This window comes from Schistocerca piceifrons, chromosome 6 (assembly GCF_021461385.2).
Source record: "Schistocerca piceifrons isolate TAMUIC-IGC-003096 chromosome 6, iqSchPice1.1, whole genome shotgun sequence".
Lineage (NCBI taxonomy): Eukaryota > Metazoa > Arthropoda > Insecta > Orthoptera > Acrididae > Schistocerca > Schistocerca piceifrons.
In genome coordinates, this window is record NC_060143.1 from 350,878,910 (window position 1) to 350,898,446 (window position 19,537).

Below are 19,537 nucleotides of genomic sequence, written 5' to 3' on the forward strand. Positions count from 1 at the left end.
CTCAGAACATGTCCTACCAACCGATCACTTCTTCTAGTCAAGTTGTGCCACAAAATCCTCTTCTCCCCAATTCTATTCAGTACCTCCTCATTAGTTATGTGGGCTACCCATCTAATCTTCAGCATTATTCTGTAGCACCACATTTCGAAAGCTTCTATTCTCTTCTTGTCCAAACTATTTATCGTCCATGTTTCACTTCCATACAGGGCTACACTCCATACAAATACTTTCAGAAACGACTTCCTGACACTTAAATGTATACTCGATGTTAACAAATTTCTCTTCTTCAGAAATGCTTTCCTTGCCATTGCCAGTCTACATTTTATATCCTCTCTACTTCGACCATCATCAGTTATTTTGCTCCCCAAATAGCAAAACTCCTTTACTACTTTAAGTGTCTCATTTCCTAATCTAATTCCCTCAGCATCACCCAACTTAATTCGACTACATTCCATTATCCTAGTTTTGCTTTTGTTGATGTTCATCTTATATCCTCCTTTCAAGACACTGTCCATTCCGTTCAACTGCTCTTCCAAGTCCTTTGCTGTCTCTGACAGAATTACGATGTCATCGGCGAGCCTTAAAGTTTTTATTTCTTCCCCATGGATTTTAATACCTACTCCCAATTTTTCTTTTGTTTCCTTTACTGCTTGCTCAATATACAGACGGAACAACATCGGGGAGAGGCTACAACCCTGCCTCACTCTCTTCCCAAAAACTGCTTTCCTTTCACGTCCCTCCTCTCTTATAACTACCATCTGGATTCTGTACAAATTGTAAATAGCCTTTCGCTCCCTGTATTTTACCCCCGCCACCTTCAGAATCTGAAAGAGAGTATTCCAGTCAACATTGTCAAAAGCTTTCTCTAAGTCTACAAATGCTAGAAACGTAGGTTTGCCTTTTCTTAATGTAGCTTCTAAGATAAGTCTCAGGGTCAGTATTGCCTCATGTGTTCCCATATTTCTACGAAATCCAAACTGATCTTCCCCGAGGTCGGCTTCTACCAGTTTTTCCATTCGTCTGTAAAGAATTCGCATTAGTATTTTGCAGCCGTGACTTATTAAACTGATAGTTCGGTAATTTTCATATCTGTCAACACCTGCTTGCTTTGGGATTGGAATTATTATATTCTTCTTGAAGTCGGAGGGTATTTCGCCTGTCTCATACATTTTGCTCACCAGATGGTAGAGTTTTGTCAGGACTGGCTCTCCCAAGGCCGTCAGTAGTTCTAATGGAATGTTGTCTACTCCCGGGGCCCTGTTTCGACTCAGGTCTTTCAGTGCTCTGTCAGACTCTTCATGCAGTATCATATCTCCCATTTCATCTTTGTCTACATCCTCTTCAATTTCTGTAACATTGACCTCAAGTACATTGCCCTTGTATGGACCCTCTATATACTCCTTCCACCTTTCTGCCTTCCCTTCTTTGCTTAGAACTAGGTTTCCATCTGAGCTCTTGATATTCATACAAGTGGATCTCGTTTCTCCAAAGGTCTGTTTAATTTTCCTGTAGGCAGTATCTATCTTACCCCTAGTGAGATAAGCCTCTACATCCTTACATTTGTCCTCTAGCCATCCCTGCTTAGCCATTTTGCACTTCCTGTCGATCTCATTTTTGACGTTTGTATTCCTTTTTGCCTGCTTCATTTACTGCATTTTTATATTTTCTCCTTTCGTCAATTAAATTAAATATTTCTTCTGTCACCCAAGGATTTCTGCTATCCTTCGTCTTTTTACCTACTTGATCCTCCGCTGCCTTCACTACTTCATTCCTCAAAGCTACCCATTCTTCTTCTACTGTATTTCTTTCCCCCATTCTTGTCAATTGTCCCCTTACGCTCTCAGTGAAACTGTGTACAACCTCTGGTTTAGTCAGTTTATCCAGGTCCCATCTCCTTAAATTCCCACCTTTTTGCAGTTTCTTCAGTTTTAATCTACAGTTCATAATCAATAGAGTGTGGTCAGTGTCCCCATCTGCCCCTGGAAATGTCTTACAATTTAAAACCTGGTTCCTAAATGTCTGTCTTACCATTATATAATCTATACGAAACCTGTCAGTATCTCCAGGCTTCTTCCACGTATACAACCTTCTTTTATGATTCTTGAACCAAGTGTTAGCTATGATTAAGTTATGCTCTGTGCAAAATTCCACCAGGCGGCTTCCTCTTTCATTTTTTACCCCCAATCCATATTCACATACTACGTTTCCTTCTCCTCCTTTTCCTACTATTGAATTCCAGTCACCCATAATTGTTAAATTTTCGTCTCCCTTCACTATCTGAATAATTTCTTTTATCTCATCATACATTTCTTCAATTTCTTCGTCATCTACAGAGCTAGTTGTCATATAGACTTGAACTACTGTAGTAGGCGTAGACTTCGTGTCTATCTTGGCCACAACAATGCGTTCGCTGTGCTGTTTGTAGTAGCTTACCCGCATTCCTATTGTTTTATTCATTATTAAACCTACTCCTGCATTACCCCTATTTGATTTTTGTAGTTATAACCCTGTATTCACCTGACCAAAAGCCTTGTTCCTCCTGCCACCGAACTTCACTAATTCCCACTATCCAACTTTAACCTATCCATTTCCCTTTTTAAATTTTCTAAACTACCTGCCCGATTAAGGGATTCCACGCTCCGATCCCTAGAATGCCAGTTTTCTTTCTCCTGATAACGATGTTCTGAGTAGATACCGCCCGGAGATCCGAATGGGGGACTATTTTACCTCCGGAATATTTTACCCAAGAGGACGCCATCATCATTTATCCATACAGTAAAGCTGCATGTCCTCGGGAAAAATTACGGCCGTAGTTTCCCCTTGCTTTCAGCCGTTCGCAGTGCCAGCACAGCAAGGCCGTTTTGATTAGTGTTACAAGGTCAGATCAGTCAATCGTACAGACTGTTACCCCTGCAACTACTGAAAAGGCTGCTGCCCCTCTTCAGGAACCACACGTTTGTCTGGCCTCTCAACAGATACCCCTCAGTTGTGGTTGCACCTACGGTACGGCTATCTGTATCGCTGAGGCACGCAAGCCTCCCCACCAACGGCAAGGTCTATGGTTCATGGGGGGAGGGAAACAAACGTAATCACATCGAATCAGGCAGGCTTGCAGTTGCATGAAAGAACGAGTGTTAGCGCTCCTACACTATGTTGGGAAGTGAAGGAAACGGTGCTCGAAAAACGAGATAGGGAACAGTAGCATCAGATGGCAACTGGCGAAAATGTGTAGATGAAGGCGCCAACATATTTGGAACGTTGCGGCGTTTATTACAACAACCGCAGGAATTTGAAAGGCGTATAGATGGGCGCATAACACAAGGGCTAAAAGAATTAGTAGGGCGCATAACACAGGGGCAAAAAGAATTAGAGGGGCGCGTAACACATCAAACAAAACAATTTCAAGAACGAGAAAAGCGTATAGAAGGGCGCATAACACTGGGGCTGAAAGAAACTAACAAGAAAATAAAAAAAAACGCGTGATAATATTCAAGGCTAATTAGATCAAATACGAACTAGCTAAGCAAGCGCAAATCACGCTTCAAACGTTCGTTACAGGGCACAAACAATTGAGAACAGACATTGACACTGTCCAAACAGACTTGATTACGTTGCGTGAAGTTAGGCAACAAAGTGTCAAAAAAGTTAAACAATAGGTCAAAGCTTTTGCCATCAAAGAGACGACGAAGGCGAAACATGTTATTGCTGAGACCACGTCTCACAAAAGATCGACAAAAGCGGCGTTAAAGAAATTCGATGCTCGTATTTTAAATATACAAGAGAAAAACGAACGACTGAGATCGAAAGTTTTACGTTCGATCAAAAGTCGTGGTAACGTTAGTGAGGAGTCGCAGACGACGACAGAATCCACTTTAGTGTCGGTAGATACTACTGTGAAGACTGCAGAATGAAAAGTTGCCGAGAATACGACAGTAGGGGTACACGTAATTACGTGTGACGTAAGACGGAAAGGCACATGTGGATGCCAGTCCGAAACCGAAAACCACGGACGAGAAATTAGTCCAAACCGGAGTATGCCAGAACGTCACGGTAACCGTAGGAAACAGTTGCGACCACTTATTCAAGAAAGAATAACAGATCAATCGGGAATCGAAGAGCGTGGGTTGCAGCAAGGTTCAGTACGTTAAGCACAAAGCGTGACAGACGCTGATAAAACCACAGAGATGCGTTATGCAACGCCACAACCTATAGGACGAATACCGACGGCTTACAGTATGGCGTCAAACGAGCCAGAATTGCTCACACGTCAAGATACAGAGCTGGTAGCGGGCGTTATGCACGCATATTGCGCAATGAGACCTGCAAGTGATTCTACGATACAAATGTCACAGAATGAACCAAGTTACACATTTTCGCTTATAACGCAAACCAAGGACAGAATCCCAGGAACGTACATCACAGAGAGAAGCGAGAGGTTTTGATGATAACCACTTACTTACAGTGCGGCAATACCAGCACTGTAAGGAAGATGCAAATATTCTCCACCTGCGCACATTTATTGACCAATTTAAAGTAGGAATACCGACACAATGGCCATTGAAACATAAGTTAGATTACATTTGTGCATATATGGAGGGAAGTGATTCGTTTAGAGCTGCGTTTATAGCAAGATATTGGTCTCCTGAGGCTCAGATGAGAATAAAATATGGATTATTACAAAAGTCTCATTTGAAAATTCGCATGACAAAACAGCAGTCAAATTCTTTGAGAATATGGCTGCAAGGAACCAATACTTAGATAACCCATATAGCGACGGAGAATTGATTCAAAAATGCAAAACGAAACTGCCAATGAAGTATCAACGAACCTTGATAGGACGTGGGGGCGATAATGCAGAAACTTTAAAAGGTGTTTAGAGAAGTAGATTTCATGTATGAAATTGAAGCTCAAAGACATCGCGATTTAGGATTGAATAATTCTGAAAGAACATGTAATAGTAAGGAGGAGAATAATAATAATGGTAGCGATGGTAAGCCGGTTGGGATTGAATTCTGGACGAAATCGGAATAATTACGGAAATGGGAGTAGTGGAAACACTAGACCCCAGCGTAATGGATATGGTTTTAATAGCGGTTGGAACAGGCGGAATATAGACAAAAACAGTAATGGAAACTGGAGAACTTGGGATAACCGACAGACTGACTTTAATGAACGATCTGCAGGTCCATGGAGAGAAAGCAGATGGGGAGGTAGTGCGAGAACGCAGCCACGGGCAGATACTTCGGGTAACGGAGAAACTAACCACAGATGGAGGTTGAATTACGACCACCAAATCCTGCGAAGCGTGAGGACTAACTGGTGTTATATATTGCACTAGTTCAAGCAGATAACATACTTTCTGCAGAAGCGAATGACAAGGCGTCCGCAGCAATAAATGGGTTAAGGTGTGACGTACAAGAGTAGGAATTGGGAACAGGAACGACAGAAAGATCATCAAAGATATCTGCACAGAGACTACAAATAGGGAGGAAGTCACAACTGAGACAAGATATGTTGGATTGATACTGACGATGAGGATGAACTCCCAGCATTACCTGGTAATGAACCATTTGATTATGACGAAGCATTAATGTATATGGTGCAGATGTTTGACTCTGCAGAGACGGAAAATGATTTTCAGCAGGATAATACATATCCTACTGTAACCTGTAACGCTACGATTTATAAAAAAGACGATAGTATTAACAAACAAAATACGACTAATACACGTCATGGAAAAAAGAAGGAAGTACGGATAAGTACACCTGATCAAAAGTTCGACACGGTACAGGATCTACTAAACTCCTTCCACAAAACTTTGGAAGAAAATCACAAAGAGATTGAGGCATTGTGGATAGCGGAAATTGAATAAAATCGCGAAGAACAAGTCGATAAGGGAGATGAAAGCGACAGGGAAAATATGCCGTCTGGATCGGAAAACGAACCAGATAATAAAGTATGTGAACAGTCTGACAAATCAGATTCAGATGTATACAATTTTGGAACATACGAGGACATAGTACGGCAGTATTACCGAGACTATGTAATCACGACACCACAAACAGAAAACAGCGTCATAATAAATGACGACACAGCTGAAAATTTGAATCTGCAACTCTCAGTGGCAGATAATAAATATAACAACGATTTGAATCAGGGTGCGAGTACAAATACACTCAACGTAGACTCTGACGACTCCTCAGAATCTAAGTGTGAAGTACTGATACACTTAAAGAATACTTGTCAGGCTCTAAAACGCAAATTAAACACGATTACTCGGATGTGTGACGAGAAAACAAACTTAAAGGAAGTAGCAAGGTGTGAAAATGAGGAAAATGAGGATTTAAAATTTAGATTGGTTATTTTAGAAGCTGATCTAGAAGCAGTGAGACTTGAGTAGGACAATTTAAAAAAGGGAAGTACTTCTCCCCAAACTCTTGATGAGGACCATCAAATGATGATGGAAAATGACGTAAGTATGGATGTCCATAGACATCCAATTGTGACAGAACAAACACCCATACATCAGTTAAATTATGAAGTAATTGAAAACATATTAATGGAGGAAGTAGAAGATGAGAGTACTTCAGAGACAGGTCTGATACTTCGCGTACAGTTAGCGCAATAGTAGATGGAGGGAGTGAGTTAGCGGCGAAATCAGAGCCGTTATTCAATCGTTCCAATAGTGACAATGTCTTATTAGTGTTAGAAGCACGAAAGGTCAAAGTATACGGACCAATTATGGGACGTTCGTCGAATGTCACAAGGCAGACAAGACTTGCATTTCACTGCCGGGGCCATGTATGAAACGAACAGAACAAAGACCCATAGGTGTTAAGGGTCAAACATAAGTGGAAAGACAAGAACTCGGTCGCCATTTGTCAGCATTATTTGCTGAAGAATGACGTGCTGTTCTACAGACGCAATGGATAGGTATTCTTGCAGTGGTCATACGGCAATTAGCCATGAAAACTAAAATATAAATGGATCACAGATGATACAGAAAAAGAATGATGATATGCTTCAGGTAGCAGCAGATCTCAAGAGGCAGACAGGACGAGCTAGAAACATGTAAATATTCAATTATAGGTACAATAATACTAATCATTTACATCATCAAAGTAGGTCTGCCATGTGATGTTCGACGAACGTCCCATTATTGATTCATGTACTTTGACCTTTCGTGCTTTTAACGCTAATAAGACATTTAACTATTGCGGCAATTGGATAACAGCTGTGATATCGCCGTTAACTCACTCCCACTATCCACTACTGCGTTACCTTTGACTGTTACACGAAGTACAACACTTTTGTGTCTAGTACTTGTTGTTAAATTCTATTAAAATCGTTCATACACCCTTTAGATTCTCAGTTACAATAACTTCAGGCACTCCATAATTCTCAAACATTCATGATATTGATGATTGTGAAAGATGAGTGATGTTAAGGAAGGGCTCATTTCTCTTATATCTACTCTGAACAATTAAATGCTACATCAATATGACAATTTATTCTCATAAACAGACATGTAGTTACTTAAGTGACATCATATATGTAAAATAGTTAATATTTTTGCATATTTTTATACACATTAACACAAACTTCATATTCATTAATATTTTTGCATATTTTTACACACATTAACACAAACTTCATATTCATTGATATCATTTATCATTAAAACATATGTTTCCAACATATCTGCTAAACACAAATTCCTGTTATCATATATTTAGATTGAATGGACATTTACAAATTACACATGAAATACTAAATATAGAACATGGTACATTTATGAATATTCTTTAACAATTTACAAATCGAATTACAGAATACAAATGAATCACATAATTTGCAAATTCTCAATGATGCAGGTGCGACTGCATATTTACAGGCATTTGAACTCCTTGCTGAAGACCCAGCAAGAAAAATAAAATTCACCTCTAGGGAGACGGTGATTGGCTGAAGCCTTACTGGGCGACGCAGACGTGACATGGTGGGGAGATCCCCTTTATATAAAAGCATTTTTAAAACTAAAATTTTCTAGATCTCACAATCTTGTCTCATGTTGGACTGCACAAGTGTGTGGAAAATAGTGAGGGCGTTGAGAGCTTTGCTTTCTGCGAAGTCAGGACAACATGCTTCACGTTTCGTGTCGACAGATAGCAAACAGGTAGATAATTATTCCTGTGGGAATTTTTGCAGGCAAAAGTGGTGCACGTCGCTCCAACTCTTAGCGAGTGTCAATAGCCATTATTTCGATTAGGGAAAGATTAACGTTCTACAGAACACAGGAAAGTTGAGACTGAGTGAATTCAGTCAAGGGTAGAGTAGGGAATTAGCGTTTCAGCTCCAGCACAGAGACAACGCCGTTGCAGATGCCGCTTGGTAAAGCACCATTGCGCATTATGCCACTGTAGCTGTTGAGTCCAGATTTTGCTCACTCCAACTTGCGTACGCTTTGACCATTGAATATCAAAAGCTTGGACACTGACCTACCCTCACATTGAGTACATGAGAGTATTTCCATTGGTTCAAGAAGTAAATGTGTTCTCCACCAGCTCAGCGCATTGACCAGCTATGACAATGAAGATGTAAATGAGTTCATGAATTTTTTTAATAATTCTTTCCTGTTATAAAAATTTTTATGTGTAGAGATGACGATTTTAATAATCGACAATTCAATATGATCAAGAGTTAAATATTTTGTTATTGAGTGTCGAAAGTATTTGAACATGATCGTTGTGTATCACTTGAGCCCTGAAAGCACAGTTGATAAATATTATGTAGAATAAAAAAGGAAATAGCTGTTTTGTCTTTCTAGAATAGATCCGAAACTTTCACCTTTATTAATTCATGCATTCTAGTTACGTGACAGCAGCAATTCTAATGATTTTTGTTACGATCCGCACCTGATATTAGCTGCCTTACAGGTCCAAGTTCATATTTATTTAGAATGTCTGTTTGACATCCTGGGCTTGAGAAGACAGTTCTGATATTTTGTCCATTTGCGCGCTGACAACTCTCTTTCAAATTCTAAAGGTGGCATTGGTAAACTACAGGGAGTAAAATGCTATTTACCATTTGTATGGAAACCAGAACGCAGGTATAACAGTCGAGGGTCATGAATGGGAAGTAGCACACTCCCCAATGTTTTTGAATCTGTATATTGAGCAAGCAGTAAAGGAAACAAAAACAACTGAGATAGGAATTAGAGTTCAGGGAGAAGAAATAAAGAAATGAAAACTTCGAAGTCTGCCGATGACATTGGATTTCTGTCAGAGACAGCAACGGAATGGAAGAGGAGTTGAGTGGAACGGACAGTGTCTGGAAAGGAAGATATAAGATGAACATCAACAAAAGAAAAATGAGGATAATGTAATGTAGTCGAATTAAATCATTTGATGCCGAGGGAATTAGATTAGGAAATGAGATACTTAAAGTAGTTGATGAGTTTTACTATTTGGACAGCAAAATAACTGATGATGGTCGGAGAGGATATTAAATGTAGACTTTTAATCGCAAGAAAAGCGTTTTAGAAGAAGAGAAATTTGTTTACATCGGAAATAGGTTGAAGTGTCAAGAAGACTTTTCTGAAAGTGTTTGTATGGAGTGTAGCCACGCATGGATGTGAAACATGTACAATAAACGGTTTAGGCAAGAAGAGAACAGATGTATTTGAAATGTGGTACTATAGAAAAATGCTGAAGATTAGCTGGGTAAATCACATAGCTAATGATGAGGTACTGAATAAAATTGGAGGAAAACAAATGTGTGACACAACCCGACTATAAGAGGGGGTCGGTTGGTAGGACTCAGTCTGCGACATCAATGGATGATAAATTTTGTAGTGGAGGGAAGCGCGGGGCTAAAAATCGTAGAGGGAGACCAAGGAATAAATGCAGAAAGCAGGTTCACAAGCACGTAGGTGGCAGTTGTTACTTGGAGACGAAGAGGCTTGACAGGACAGAGTAGCATGGCGATCTGCACAAAACCATTCTTCGGACTGAAGACCAAAACAACAACACATCGTTTCATCATGTTCCTCATTCTTGTCAACATTTTCCCGGCGTTCCTCTTTTCGCCGATTCTGCAGAGAATCTCCTTATTCTATATCTTATCGATCTACGTAATTTTCAATTCTCTTCTGGAGCACCACATCGCAAACTCGTCTACTCTCTTCTGTTCCGGTTTTTACAACGCCAACGATTCCCTACCATTCAATACTGTGCTCCAAACGTACATTCTCAGAAACTTCTTCTTCGACTTAAGGCCGATGTTGGACTTCAGTAAATTTTTAAAATCAGGAATGGCGTCTTCGCGTGTGTTACTCTGCTTTTTATGTCCTCCTTCTTTTCTCTATTGATTGTTATTTTAGTTCCAAGGTAGCAGAATTAGATTTTTTTGTCTACTTCATGATCACCAATTGTTACGTTTCTTGCTAGTCTCATTCTGATACTTCTCATTATTTTTTTCTTCGGTTTACTCGCGATTCGCATTTTGTACTCATAATACTGTCAATTCCATTCGACAGGTCCTGCAATTGTTCTTCAGTATCAGTGAGGATATCAATATCATCAGCGAATTTTAACACTGAATTTCTCTCTGAATTTCAGTTCCACTCTTGAACCTTTCTTTTATTTCTGTCATTGCTTCTTCGATGTGTAGATTGAACATTAGGGGTGAAATACTGCAGCCCTGTCTTACACCCTTTTTAATCCGAGATCTTCGTTCCTGATCATCCAATCTCCAATATTTCTCACGAAGTCGAACATCTTGCACCATTTTACATTATCGGACGCTTTTTCCAGGTCGACAGATTCTATGAACTGTCTTGATTTTTCTTCAGTCTCGCCTCCATTATTAAGCGCAATGTCAGAACTGCCTCTCTAGTGCCTTTACTCAATCTCAGATTATACACTCCTGGAAATGGAAAAAAGAACACATTGACACCGGTGTGTCAGACCCACCATACTTGCTCCGGACACTGCGAGAGGGCTGTACAAGCAATGATCACACGCACGGCACAGCGGACACACCAGGAATCGCGGTGTTGGCCGTCGAATGGCGCTAGCTGCGCAGCATTTGTGCACCGCCGCCGTCAGTGTCAGCCAGTTTGCCGTGGCATACGGAGCTCCATCGCAGTCTTTAACACTGGTAGCATGCCGCGACAGCGTGGACGTGAACCGTATGTGCAGTTGACGGACTTTGAGCGAGGGCGTATAGTGGGCATGCGGGAGGCCGGGTGGACGTACCGCCGAATTGCTCAACACGTGGGGCATGAGGTCTCCACAGTACATCGATGTTGTCGCCAGTGGTCGGCGGAAGGTGCACGTGCCCGTCGACCTGGGACCGGACCGCAGCGACGCACGGATGCACGCCAAGACCGTAGGATCCTACGCAGTGCCGTGGGGGACCGCACCGCCACTTCCCAGCAAATTAGGGACACCGTTGCTCCTGGGGTATCGGCGAGGACCATTCGCAACCGTCTCCATGAAGCTGGGCTACGGTCCCGCACACCGTTAGGCCGTCTTCCGCTCACGCCCCAACATCGTGCAGCCCGCCTCCAGTGGTGTCGCGACAGGCGTGAATGGAGGGACGAATGGAGACGTGTCGTCTTCAGCGATGAGAGTCGCTTCTGCCTTGGTGCCAATGATGGTCGTATGCGTGTTTGGCGCGGTGCAGGTGAGCGCCACAATCAGGACTGCATACGACCGAGGCACACAGGGCCAACACCCGGCATCATGGTGTGGGGAGCGATCTCCTACACTGGCCGTACACCACTGGTGATCGTCGAGAGGACACTGAATAGTGCACGGTACATCCAAACCGTCATCGAACCCATCGTTCTACCATTCCTAGACCGGCAAGGGAACTTGCTGTTCCAACAGGACAATACACGTCCGCATGTATCCCGTGCCACCCAACGTGCTCTAGAAGGTGTAAGTCAACTACCCTGGCCAGCAAGATCTCCGGATCTGTCCCCCATTGAGCATGTCTGGGACTGGATGAAGCGTCGTCTCACGCGGTCTGCACGTCCAGCACGAACGCTGGTCCAACTGAGGCGCCAGGTGGAAATGGCATGGCAAGCCGTTCCACAGGACTACATCCAGCATCTCTACGATCGTCTCCATGGAAGAATAGCAGCCTGCATTGCTGCGAAAGGTGGATATACACTGTACTAGTGCCGACATTGTGCATGCTCTGTTGCCTGTGTCTATGTGCCTGTGGTTCTGTCAGTGTGATCATGTGATGTATCTGACCCCAGGAATGTGTCAATAAAGTTTCCCCTTCCTGGGACAATGAATTCACGGTGTTCTTATTTCAATTTCCAGGAGTGTATATTAGTATCGATGAAGAGTAGGATTAACTTTAAGAAAATCGCACAGGAGAATCAGTGTGTAAGGAAGTGGGATACTGAAGTACTGAGAAATGATCAGATATGTTTGAAGTCCGCCAAGGATGTGGCTCTGAGCACTATGGGACTTAACTTCTGAGGTCATCAGTCCCCTAGAACTTAGAACTACTTAAACCTAACTAACCTAAGGACATCACACACATCCATGCCCGAGGGAGGATTCGGACTTGCGACCGTAGCGGTCGCGCGGTTCCAGACTGTAGCGCCTAGAACCGCTCGGCCAGCTAAGGATGTGAATACTACGACAGGGACTATCACAGTGGACAATTCTGAAAAGGGCAATCACAGATGTTGGTCCGTCATAGGCACAAGGAAGGTTGTTCCGGAGAAACCTTGGGGAACAGAAGTAATACTTCAATTCATGGATGAAAGGAGGGAGTACAAAAGTGTTCAGGGAATGGCTGGAATTCAGAAACATGAATTACTTCGCCCCGGGCGAATTCGTTTGTTGTCGCAGTGGCCTAGCCATGCCGCTGTACACGCGCTTCGTACATAATTGTCTTCTTTAACCATGTTGATTGTGAGAATTAAAGAGCTTTATAACCTTAATTCTATTTTTAATAAGTACTCAAACTTGGTCGGTTAAAATTATTACTTACAAAACAGCAAACTAATGATCTGATTTATAAACTCTGAAAAGGGGTACAAAAAGATGTAGCCCGAAGTAAAACAAAAAATATTTACCTGTAACTGCTAACAGTAAGAATGAGACTCTATAGCTCTTACATGCAGTTATCTCTAAAATAGAATTATTATGACTCTAGTTCATTTAAGAAACTGATATATTTTTCAGAAGACTCCTATTGTACATAATGACGAGTGTGCATGTGCAGAACTATTAGAATGAACCTGTGGGTCAGAAAACAACTCAGATGTTCTTGGATTCTTGTTTTGGATATTGTTTTCTAAAGCTTTGCGTAGTAATTCTGCCACAAGAACATTAGTTCTTACCTAAACAGTGAATGGTTTACTTGTTTTACCGCTCATCGACCTCTTTTACAGAGGTGGGCTTCCTCTGTTCCTTTGTTTACGTTGGATATGACTGCGGGACAGTCCAGGGCACCGCAGTGTTGTGCGGTCTCACTCGCGCCACAACTCCTATGGCGACACTAGCGACACACGATCGCGGACGGGGCGCTGAACTACACTGCCTTGCGCCCGCCGGACGCAATTCTTGGATGATCTTGGTTTAATGAGTACAGAATATGGATTGAGAGTAATCTGGACAAAGACCAAATTAATGAGAAACAGAAAAGTAAGACTATCGAAACTTAATATCGATTGTTGATCACGAAGTAGACGAAGTTATCGAATTCTGGCGCCTTGGAGGCAGAATAATCCATGACGGACGAAGCAAGGAAACACAAGAAGCAGGCTAGCACAGGCGAAGAGGGCATTACAGGCCAAGAGAAGTCAACTAACATCAAATATGGTCTTAATTTGAAGAAGAAATTTCTGAGAATGTGTTTTTGCAGCACAGCATTGTACATTGTATGGTAGTGAATTATGGACAGTGGGAAAACCAAAACAAAAGAGAAATGAAACATTTCAGATGTGGTACTACAGAGGAACGGTGAAAATCATCTGGACTGATAAGATAAGGGATGAGGATGTTCTCCGCAGAATCGGCGAAGAATGGAAGAAATGGAAAACACTGGCAAGGAGAGTCAGGATGAGTAAAGGCATCATGGAATAATCGCCATGGCACTAAATGAAGCTATAGAGGGTGAAAACTGTAGAGGAAGGTAGAGATTGGAATACATTCATCAAATAGTTAAAGATCCTCAATTTTCTTTTCCATTCTGTCGCATAATATTTTTGTCAGCAGCTGTCAACGAGTTGTTAACCTGATTGTGCGATAGTTCTCAGACTTATTTTGTATTGCTATATTCGGAAATGGACTGATGATATTTTTCCGGAAGTCTAGAGATATTACACCAGACTCATAGATGCTGCTCAGAGACGTGAATAGTCGCTTGGTTGCAACTTGCCCTCAATAATTTTAGAAATTCCATAGGAATGTTATCTATTCGTTCTGTTTTCTTTGGTCTCAAGTCTTCCAAAGCTCTTTTAAATTATGGCTCTAATACTGGATGCCCTGTGTCTTCTATAGAGTATCTTCTTCTATCATCAGACAGATTCTCCCCCTCATAGAGGCCCTCAGTTTACTTAGCAGATACGATTGACAGAGGTAGATAAGATACTAAAAAAGTAGCGCGTTTTGTCACTGGTTCGGTTAATAAGCGCGATGAGGCACGGAAATACTTATCTCACTCAGGTGCCAAATCCTGCGACAGGTACTTTGTCCATCATGATGTGTTTCTGAGTGCATAAGTGTCAATAAGGGCCGGCCGTTGTGGCCGAGCGGTTCTAGGTGCTTCAGTCCGGAACCGCGCCGCTGCTACGAACGCAGGTTCGAATCCTGCCTCGGGCATGGATGTGTGTGATGTCCTTAGGTTAGTTAGGTTTAAGTAGTTCTAAGCCTAGGGGACTGATGAACTCAGATGTTAAGTCCCATAGTGCTGAGAGCCATTTGTTGTCAATAAGGGTGAAACATATTGCTGCTTCCTCCTTCAGGTATTTTCTGAAAAGACCTTGAAGATAAAATTAGAGAGATTCGAGATCATGCGGAGGCTTACCAACAGAGCTTCCTGCGCTGGAACAGAAATGAGGTAACAGACAGCAGTACACCAAGCGCCCTTCGACACACACCGAAGATACCTGCTGGGAATAAAATTCAAATGGCTCTGAGCACTATGGGACTCAACGTCTGAGGTCATTAGTCCCCTAGAACTTAGAACTAGTTAAACCTAACTAACCTAAGGACATCACACACATCCATGCCCGAGGCAGGATTCGAACCTGCGACCGTAGCGGTCTCGCGGTTCCAGACTGCAGCGCCTAAACCGCACGGCCACTTCGGCCGGCCCTGCTGGGAATAGATGTAGGTGTTGTCAGAAACATTTGTCGAGGGTCGATGAGAATTGAAAACGCAGAATGTAGTGCTCGAGTTAGTAAAGCTATGAGTGAGGGCAGTGATCGGCCCTGTAGCTGATTGGTCGGCGCGACTGACCGTTATGCGAAGGACCAGGCTCGATAACCAGTACAGCCAGGGATTTTTCTTGGTGGGAGGACTGGAACGGGATGCACTGAGCCTCGTGATCCCAGTTGAGGATCTGCTTCACAGAGGAGTAGCGGCTCTAGCTCACTAAAACTGGCAACGGCCGGCAGAGCGATGTGCTGACCCCAAGCATCTCCACATCGCACTCGATGATGGGATTGACAGAGGATGACAATGTGGTCAGCACCAATGGGCCAGCCTGGGCGTATGGGCAGAGGTTTTTGCTTACTGTAAGAGAGGTATGTAATCTTTGGTCCCTGCTTATTCAGAAGAACCAGTTACGCAAATGAAAGAAACATGTTTATGATTGAGGGTAAACTGAAGAAGGCTTAATAAGGAAGAGCAGAAATGAGATTAGCGAAGAACTTATTGTCAAATTTGTTCCAGCTTAACGATAAGCGACGGCACAAAGATGAGGAACGCAAGAGCAGAGAAGGATGTGAGACGACGTCAACCAATAGCCCGCTGACTAGGACCGCGCCACGACAGGAGCGGCCTCTACAAGAAGAGAATCTAAGAGCCGCTCCCGCCAGCCTCGAGGACAGTAAAGGGGTGTAGAAGACGGACACCAGTAGACGAGAGCATAGAAGAGCGTCATCCTAATTGTTATACTGAGAATTGTGCCTTATATCAATTGCTTGCATGGACCGTTTGTATAGTGAAGTACACTTAATGTTTGCATGACGCCCATCGCTTGCGACAACTCATTGTAAATCCTAATTTAAGTAATGTCAGTCTTCTTTTTCGAAATAAGAACTATTGATGTGATTTGCCTGAATTGTTGTATAGCTATCCGGGAAAGCAGCGTCCTTTAGGCAGCCTATAAGAGACTAGTGGGCAGGTCCCCACAAAAATGAAGGAATTGTGGTGCCTCGGACGAAACAAGGCGAACGTTAAAAGCAGACTAACATGGGCAAAGAGGGGATTACTTGTCAAAAGAAATTTACTAGTATCAAACAGTGGTCTTAATTTCAGGAAGAAATTTCTCAGGATGACATTTGGACCACAGCATTGTATGGAAGAGAACCTAGGATCGAGGGCAGATCGTAAGAGAATCGAGGCATTTGAGCTCTGGTACTCTAGAAGGATCTTGAAAATTAGTGGACTGACAAGACTAGAATTGAGGTGGATTTCCTCATAATCGGCGAAGTGAGGAATATGTGAAAAACACTGACAACAACGAGAAAGAGATAGGATGATAGTACACGTGTTATAAATTCCATGTTAATAGAGGAAACTGTAGAGCGGGCGTGGGCAACCTTTGGCGACTTGCAGGTCGCATCATCACAATGCTACAGCAAAAGTCCTAGTGCATAAAAGCGCCCGTGACTTAATGGTTATGGCAGAACGCACCGATATGGCTGGCAACCCTTCCGCGGGCGACCGGATGCGGCCCATTGGCCTTCAGTTGTCCACTCGTGCTGTAGAGGGTAAAAAGTGTAGAGGAAGACAGGGACTGTAATATATCCACCAAATATGGTGAGTGCAAATGCAACTCTTAGATGAAGACGTTGGCACAGGAGAGAATTACGTAGCGAGTCGCATCAAAACAGTCCGATGACTGATAATTTTTAGATAAATATCAGTGTGTTCCTTGTATCTTCGCCATCCCAAATAACTTTTTGCCAGAACCAAAATAAAAAAAGTGTGTCAAGTAACTGTTGGATCGCTAATAAAGGGGGTCTGGGGCATTAACCGGCATGAATGCCTTTCTTGTACCTATGTGTGTGAATTCCTAAGGGACCAAACTCCTGGGTCATCTGTCCCTTGACTTACACTACTTAAACTAACTAATTCTAAGAACAACACACACACACCCATGCCTGAGGGAGGCTTCGAACCTCCGGCGGGAAGGGCCCCGCAATCATTGACATGGCGCCTCAAACCATGCGGCTACTCCGCGCGGCATATCTTGGCCAGACGACGCACGCGTATGGTGAACTAAGGGTCTGGTGAACTCGCTGTCTTGAAGTCGAACCGACAAGGAGTGGGGTGGTGGTAGCAGGAAGCAAGCAGCTCGGTGTGTCCTGCGGCTGAGACGTGGCGCGGGGTGTGTTGACGGTTGCAGGAGTCCTGAGTTCGTCACTGTACTGGTCTGTCGGGCAAGCGGGCCGTGTTTCGGTGGAAGTTGGAGGAGAGCCAGTTAAAGGATCTGTTCGGTGCGACAGCGCGGAGCCAGGTGACGACCGTTGGCAGCAGGCGGACCGTTGCAGCCAGAGGGGCGCATTCTGTTGTAGGCCTCAAGTTCCAGGGACTACAGCACTTATTCCAATAAATCTCCATTAAAGATACCGAAGTTTTTGAATGGTTCACTAGAATTCTGCTGTCATGCGATGTCTTTCTCAGTGCTGATTCCTAGTCGTGCAATTCTGCTTGTGCACCTCCGGATGTGTGTGTGCCTAGAGCGTACTTGCTGGTTTATATCGTTTGCCAAGTGATCTTTTCCGGGGCCATACTGTCACTATTGCAACTCCAACTTCTCTTCTCGTTTTGGCTAAGCTCAGTCTCCCATGAGGAAAGTCTTTCTGGTGTGTTTTGGTTGTTTATTTAATGCCTCTCTCTCTCTCTCTCTCTCTCTCTCTCTCTCTCTCTCTCTCTCTCTCTCTCTCTCTCCCTGTGTCTATGGTGGCAATAGTGACTCACCCTATATATATTGGGTGAGTCACTAACTATTGCCACTAAGAATAACTCCGAAAGTATGATTGGAGCTGAAAACTTTGTGGGACAAAAGTTGCATGGGACCACGGCGGCCATAATATGACGTCTGTTTTTTGTTGCTGGGTGGGGTGGCTTCAGAGAAATGAAGGTCAACTTCATTTTATTAAATGGGATACTATAGTTTGGTACCTATTTTCTGATAGTGGCTATCGAGATGAATCCAATGATGTGTAACAGTAAGGTCTTTGAAGGTCAACGAAGGACACAAAGGTGGCATGAACATCCATTTACAGAAGGTGTTCGAAGTGGTATCAGTGCAGTGCTGCAATCTTCTTATCATGGATGGAGTGGTATTCCTTATCGCATCGGCACTTATCGAAGCAATTACTCTGACAGTCCTCTCTCGCATATCTTCAGGCTTAGTTGGAACGTCTTTATGAACAACGTCTTTTACGAATCCCGAGAAGAGAAAATCCAGAGGTGTCGAGTCTGGCGAACGAGCCGGCCTCGACACATCTCCTCCACGTCCAATCCGACGATTTGGGAATTGTCTCTGCAGCTCATTTCTAGCCATCAGCGAAAAATGTGCCGGACACCCATCGTGTTGATACCGCATTCTGTTCCCTGTCCCTAGAGGTATTTCTTCCAATAACAGACCTAATGTTTGTTGCAGGAATGTGGTGTACTTCCTACCATTAAAATGTCCTTCGATGAAATAGGGGCCTATAATTCTGTTCAGCAGAATCCCACATCACACCAACATTCACCGACTACGGTTTTTTATGTGCAGCTTGCCGGAGCCAACATGGATTTTCAGTTGCCCAATAATGCATGTTATGCAAATTAACATTTCCATGGTTCGTGAATGTAGCCTCGCCAGTAAATGAAATCAAATTAATCAATGTGTCATCCTACTGAATCTGAAGGTGAGCGCATCGTCAGAATTCAATGCGACTCATACAGTCGTACCAGTTTATTCTTGGTGGAGCATGATATGGTAAGGATGATATTTATGGCGACGCAGAACACGAACAACACTACTCTGGCTCGTGCCAGATTCCCTTGCGATTTGACGCGAACTAACACAAGGATCTCGAACCACAGTGGCAAGAGTACCAATCTCAGTTTCCTCGTTGGTAACTTTCCATTTCCGGATACGTTTCCGATGCGTTAAAGATCGAGTTGTTCTCAATTTATCATGTTGTTGTTGTTGTGGTCTTCAGTCCTGAGACTGGTTTGATGCAGCTCTCCATGCTACTCTATCCTGTGCAAGTTTCTTCATCTCCCAGTACCTACTGCAACCTACATCCTTCTGAATCTGCTTAGTGTATTGATCTCTT